The following is a 7,022-nucleotide window of genomic DNA, read 5'->3' on the forward strand; positions in this document are numbered from 1 at the left end:
GCCTTTCTGAAGCCCTAAGGAGTGGGAAATGGAAATACTTATTCAAGTTAAAGTCACTAATATTTAGAAAGCCTCTGCTGCTTGAGGGCATGTTTCCTTGCTTTTAGCGCTAAAGCCTGATTATTCCAAAAACACAGAGAACTGTTGTTGAGGCCTAGTGAAATTAGCAAAGACCAAGGAGACTTAACAAACAACCCTTTATTGCCATAAAAATGCCCTAACCTCACTATTCCCTGAATCACTCCAGTGTCTTGACTGCAGGGCTTAGAAACAAATATGCTTAAGAGTCCTGTTTCTTCACACACATAAGCACTTTGGATCTAGCTTTAGTACTAGACTCCATCAGCACATCCAGGATAGGAAATTGGTGGATCCTCCTAGAGCTACCCACCAGGTGACCTCCCCAAGTGGGGGCTGAATGGGTCCTGCCAGTGTGTGCATAGCCCTTTGATGAAAAATGTAAGGCTGTGGCTCACGTGGTGAGAGTGAGAAGTGAGAGCATTGGGCCCTGAATTCACCCTCCATGCTGGTATAAAAAACTTCCTTTGGGCTCAATAGGAAATGTACTCATTACCTTACTCATGTAACTAACCCCTCTGAACAGTATGTTTACAATTAAAAAAAATTTTTTTTTAAACTTCCTTTCTAGAGCTGGTAGCTCATGTCTATAATCCTAGCTCATTAGGCAGCAGAGATCCGAGGATAAAGGTTGGAAGCCAGCCCAGGCTGGAAAGTCTGTGAGACTCTTACCTCCAGTTACTCGGTAAGAAGCTTGAAGTGGAGGTGTGGCTCAAATGATAGCGTGCTAGCCTTGAGCACAAATGCTAAGCAAGAGCTTAAGGCCCTGAGTTTCAACCCAGTACTCATTCATACACACACATGAAAACATTAGTATTGGTTTTCATCCTTTCATACTCAGTGTGAGTGTGTATGCCATATTCCCTCATTACCCTCCCTTCTCCTCCCCTTCTCTCTCTGACATCCTCTTCTTCAACAGTACCCTTTTGTATTTCCCTCCTTTTCTTCATCCCTCCTTCCAGTTCTCCCATCCTATGGTGAATGTTCTTTCATGTATTTATTGGACCATTTTTCTTTGGGATCAACTACTAGTTCTTTATTCTTTTGTTGTTTAATATTTTGACTCATATTTTCAGGGTTTTTTTTTGGGGGGGGGCCGGTTATGGGGCCTGAACTCTGGGCCTGGGTGCTGTCCCTCAGCTCTTCAGCACAAGGCTAGCGCACTACCATTTGAGCCATAGCACCACTTACGGCTTTTTTTTTTTTCTGCTTATGTGGTGCTGAGGAATCGAACCCAGGGCCTCATGCATGCAAGGCAAGCGCTCTACCACTGAGCCACCTTCCCAGCCCTTGACTCATATTTTCTTGTTATGAATCCCTTGTTAGAGGAATAGTTCATAAAGCTTTCATTCTATACACTGTTTCCTTTGCTGTGCAGAAACAGTGTGATGCAATCTGTTTGTTCTCATTATTTCTGGAACTATGGAATCCTTGCCTATGCTAGTATGTTGTTTTCTCTGTGTTTCCCTGCTGTCATTTCAAAGTTTTGTGTCTTACATTAAGGTCTTTGATCATCTGGGATTATGTACTCTGGTTTTTTTGTTTTTGTTTTTTTTACAATAGTTCTCCGTGTGGATTCAGTTTTCTCAGTACCATTTATTGAAGAGACTGATCTACAGCATATATTTCTGGCATCTTTGTCAAGAATCATATGGTTGAAATTGCATGAGATTAGTTATGGGTACTCTTCTTTCACTGGCCTAGGTATCTGTTTTTGTGCCAGAACCATACTGTTTTTGTTACCATCTGAGTATAGTTTGAAACCAAGTATTGTGATTCCTCCAACATTGTTCTTTTTCCTCTGGCATGCCTTGGTGATTTGGTATCTTTTGTGCTTCCCAGTGAGCTTTTGGATTGGTTTTTCTATTTCTGTGAAGCGCATCATTGATATTTGTCATTTTAGCAATATAAATTCAGATCCAGGAATATGAGAGGTCCTTCCATCTTCTAATATCTTCAAGTTGTTTTCTGCTTCTCTTTTTAGAGGTTTTTCACCTCTAGTTTGAATTGTTGCTTATTTTTCAGGGTGCCAGTGGCTCATACCTATAATTCTAGCCACTCAGGAAACTGAGATCTGAGGATCCAGGTTCAGAGGCAGTCCAAGCAGACAAATGTGTGAGATTCCAGCAAAAATCTGGAATGGGAGATGTGGCTCCAGTGGTAGAGCTCCAGTCCCTGCTCTCACCTGAGAGGTTCCCTGTAACCAGTAGAAGTACTGGTAGCCACTGCTGCCCTCAATGAACTTGCAGCCAGTGGGCCAGGCAGGTTCCCATTCACTTGAGAAGCCTCCCTGTTTGTGCACCCAGGGGCTACAAATGGCCAAACCAAAGCTGCCCCCTGAATGACTCCCAAAACAGCACCAAGTTCTAGCTGGAAAGGAAAAAGAGACACAACCTGGCACTGTCTGCCTGGCTCAGCACTTTCAGATCCTGCTCTGCAGTAAACAGACATGCAGGAGGGAAGACTCTGGGGAAGTGTTGAGCTCAGAGCTCTGTCTCCACAAAAATCAACACTTGCTCTTTGCCCTAGAGGGTGGGACACTGACCACTGATTGCTCTGCACACTGAGTTCACTGCTTTACAAACTTCTCAGCAGGTTTGCATTCAACTCTCCTCATGTCTATGACTTTCTCATGATCATCGCTTGCCCAGGCAACTGTCAGTATCTGCAGGCTTCAGCACTTGTGTTTGGTCCTTGTTTTCAGGTCAAAGTAGCTCAGTTTCAAACAATAGGCCCCATGTCAAGGTAGCACTTGGTTATAACACTTAACTATGGAATGGATTTCTTCTCCATTGTTTGCCTGCCTTGTAAGAGGTGTCCTTGTCAGACCAAATCCCCACAGTGTTTAAAGGCAATGAGAACTGTGGCTTTCTCCTGTTGCTTGGACTACCAGATAGTCTGTTGGTACCAGGGCTGCCTGGGCTTGTTTTATGGTTGTGAGCTTTATAAATATTGCTTATTTTAAAATATAGTGTGTGTGTGTGTGTGTGTGTGTGTGTGTGTGCACACGTGCACGAATATCATTACTGAGATACGCATTACAACCTTTGTCTTTTAATTGGAGCATGTATACTCCATTTATACATAGTGGAATTACTGATATTATTTAAATATGCCATCTTGTTATTTTTTCTTGTGTGGTTTTGTTTTGACCTTTTTGAGTCAGGGTCTCACTTTGCAGCTCAGGCTGACCCCCAAATGCTAATCCCTCTGCCTCAGTTTCCCAAGTGCTGTATTACAAGCATTATATATTTTTCTATTCATGTTCTCTGTTAGACCCCTTACTCCAATTTCTCTACCTTCTTTTCCCAAAGCACAAAGCAAGTACTTTTTAAACCACTTGTGTTGTTGGCTCGGCATGGTGGTACACGCCTATATCCCCAGCGATCAGGAGGCTGAGATAGGATGATCATGAAGTTTTTTTTTACTATTCCATTTAACCTCATCACCTTGTAACTTTACCTGTATTTTTTATTGCTTATCCTGTAATCATACATCCTCCAACTAGCATTTTTACTATTTTCCAAACATTCTAACCACTTTCAGCTGCTCTTTGTGCCCTTTGGTTTCCTTCCTTGTATTCAGTTCCACAATATGTTAATAGATTTAAACATTCAGTATTGTGAAAATTTACTAAAATATTTCCTTTTCTTCTGCCCTTCATTTCTTCCTGCAACCTCATGTTTCAATCCTTTGTATAGTTCAGGTTTGCCATCATTTCAACTATGGTTTGTAAAATATTTTTTTGCTGTATGAATTCTAGGTTGGCTTTCCTACCCTTTCAGTGCTGCAAAGGTTGTTTTTGTTTTGTTTTTGTTTTTTATCGGTCGTGGGGCTTGAACTCTGGGTCTGGGCACTGTTCCTCAGCTCTTCAGATCAAGGTGAGTGCTCTACCACTTGAGCCACAGTGCCACTTCTGGTTTTCTGCGTGGTTTCTTGGAGATAAGACTTTCACGGACTTTCCTGCGTGGGCTGGCTTTGAGCCACAATCCTCAGATCTCAGCCTCCTGAGTAGCTAGGATTACAGGCATGAGCCATGGCACCGGGCTTTGCAAAGGTATTTTCTATTGCCTTCTTTCTTCCATAATTTCAGCTGAAAGATCTGCCTTAAAGTCTTAGTGTTGCTTCCTTGAAAGTTACCTCTTGAGCTGTCTTAAAGATTTCTCTTTAAGCCGGGCGCTGGTGGCTCACGCCTGTAATCCTAGCTACTCAGGAGGCTGAGATCTGAGGATCACGGTTCAAAGCCAGCCCGGGCAGGAGAGACCGTGAGACTCCTATCTCCAATAAACCACCAGAAAACCGGAAGTGGCGCTGTAGCTCAAGTGGTAGAGCGCTCGCCTTGAGCTGAAGAGCTGAGGGACAGCGCCCAGGCCCAGAGTTCAAGCCCCACGACCGACAAAAAAAAAAAAAAAAAAAAAAAAAAAGATTTCTCTTTAACATTAATGTATCTGGGTGAGGTTTCTGTGTGTGTGTGTGCTCATGCATGTATTTGTGCATGTTGGTACTGGGGTTTGCACTTACAGTTTTTCATGTTTGGCCCTCTAGTCTGGCATTCTGCTGGTTGATTTTTTTTTTTAATTTTTGTTGGTCATGGGGCTTGAACTTTGGGCCTAGGTGCTGTCCCTTAGCTCTTCAGCTCAAGGCACTCTACTACTTGAGCCACAGCACTACTTCTAGTTTTCTGAGTGGTTTCTTGGAGATATATACATATATCTGCACATGCATACATATATAAATTATAATATATATAATTCTCCATTTTTTAATTTTCCAAAAAATTCTCCATTTTTTAATTTTCTCCTTCATTTTCCTTAATGTATTTTTTAAATCCTAGTCTATTGACTTGTCTACCTAGATCATCTGTAGGTCTACTATGTTTGGCTCTTCTTCAGATTCTTAGTTTCCTGTATCTTTTATTTTTATATATGTGTATGTTTTATGTGCTGGAAATTGTATCTAAAAGGAAGATAGTCACTAAAATAAATTTACTATCTTTACATTTTATTTTATTGGGTAAGAAACAAAACATCTCACACCAATCAGGAATTGAGTTGAGCTAGGGCTAGTGTGCAGTTTTTATTAGACTTAGTCTATCTCTGTTAATTACATGGAGATTGATGCCTTTTTAAGGTCCCCTTAGTGAATAACAAAGAATATCCCAGGTGTATCCTGGCTTTTCTCTCTCTTGACACTCAGCCTCTAAGTAATGTCTAAACTTTCCTGGCTTTAAATTCAGTGGGTTAATTCCCAGATCTTTATCTCCAGTCTAGGCCTCTCCCCATAGGAGACAAAGGGTACATTCAAACCAGGTACTTATAACAAAGGAAATATATAGAAGTTACTGATAGGATTAAGGGAAACTAAATGAGATGATGGAAACTCCCTTGGGATAGCAACATGTGGAAACCATTTCCACTCCAGTGGACAAAGGGTGTTCTAGGTGAGCCTCACAACAGCCCTATGGCCTTTGGTTGTGGGAGCCAACTAGCTCACATGACCAGCGAGGAAAGGAGTTGGGGAACAAAAATCTCACTCTTCTCACTTTTGTTGGTTTCCTGCGAGAACCCTTGCCCCTGGGGAAAAAGACACAGACCTATTAGAAGTCAAAGCAAGAGCGAGCAATAGATGTAGTCCATAAAGGTGACCCTTTGTGACGCAAACGGATTAGAGTTGTTCTGAAATAGTAGAATAAAAAAATTCATATGTCCGGTAATTTTCTGCTTGTGTACTGCCAATAGATCACTGGGTGTATATGGTCAGGCTTGGCGGGGAAAGGAATCTTGTGAACCAGGAGCCAAATTAAAGCTTAGAGAGAGCAGTGACAGGGAGAGTTACTCCCGTGATTGTTGTAGAGGGTAACATATGTACAACCTTCAAAGGAGTGTGTAGTTTTGTGATTTGCTTTCTGAGTGAAGTAATAGTAACCTGGAAGAGGCACTGATGTGGTGAAGGCATTTGGGCCCTTGAAAACATTGCAAACAGGAGAAGCAGTTGAAGGGGGGTGGAGGGGCTAAGGAGAAGGTGAGGAAGAATCAATCAAGGCTGGTGCCTGTCAAAACTAGAGAGTAAAGGAAACTCCCAATAGGGGCATTTGTGGGTGGTTGTTTCCTGGGCATGCTTGCAAGGTTTGGGAGAGAATAGGAAGGAGTGGAAGCACTGAACGGAATAGAAAGGTGTTCAGTTAGTGGTGGCACTACTCTGGCAAGGAGTGTGACTGGAGAGTGTGTGATGTTAGCAGTATTTGAGACTTGAGGGAATGAGTAGGAAGGGTAACATCCTACAAGGTCCAAGGCAGTACTGTAGAATTGTCCCTACACAAAAGACCAATCATAGCTGCCACTGATGGTGAATCTCATCATTGAGAATTACAGAAACAGGACAAATGGTGAGTTATCTAGTCCTAAGGACCCAAAGGAGTACTTAGAAGGGACTGGGAATGTGGCTTAGTGGTAGAGTGCCTGCCTAGCCAGAAATGGGGCTGTGGCTCAAGGGTAGAGTGCTATCACTGAGCAAAAGAAGCTCAGAGACAGTGCCTAGGCCCTGAGTTCAAGCTCCAGGATTGGCCAAAAAAGAGATGACAACAATGATGACGAAGAAGAAAAGAACAACAACTTGGAAGGGGGAAATGTACCTCACAAGGGGATTCAGAGCATAGATGTGAAGAGTCTCCCTCACTTTGTTGTAGTTATATAACAAGTCAGCATCTTAAATTTATTTGGTTGGATTTTTTTTTTGCTAGTATTAATGGGGTTAGGTTGAAAAACAGGAAATAATTCTGTATCATAAAAGGGGAAGATTAGTATAGCAAATGCTAGGCAAACTTAAATTTTCTTTAGAAACTTTTTTATGTCTGCTAGAACTGGGGCTTGAACTTGGGGCCTGGGTGCTGTTCTTTAGCTTTTTCACTCAAGGCTGGTGTCTATCACTTTAGCCACAGCTCTACC

The sequence above is a fragment of the Dipodomys merriami genome, unplaced genomic scaffold (genome assembly GCF_024711535.1).
Source record: "Dipodomys merriami isolate MVZ:Mamm:240054 unplaced genomic scaffold, mDipMer1.0.p SCAF_25, whole genome shotgun sequence".
Lineage (NCBI taxonomy): Eukaryota > Metazoa > Chordata > Mammalia > Rodentia > Heteromyidae > Dipodomys > Dipodomys merriami.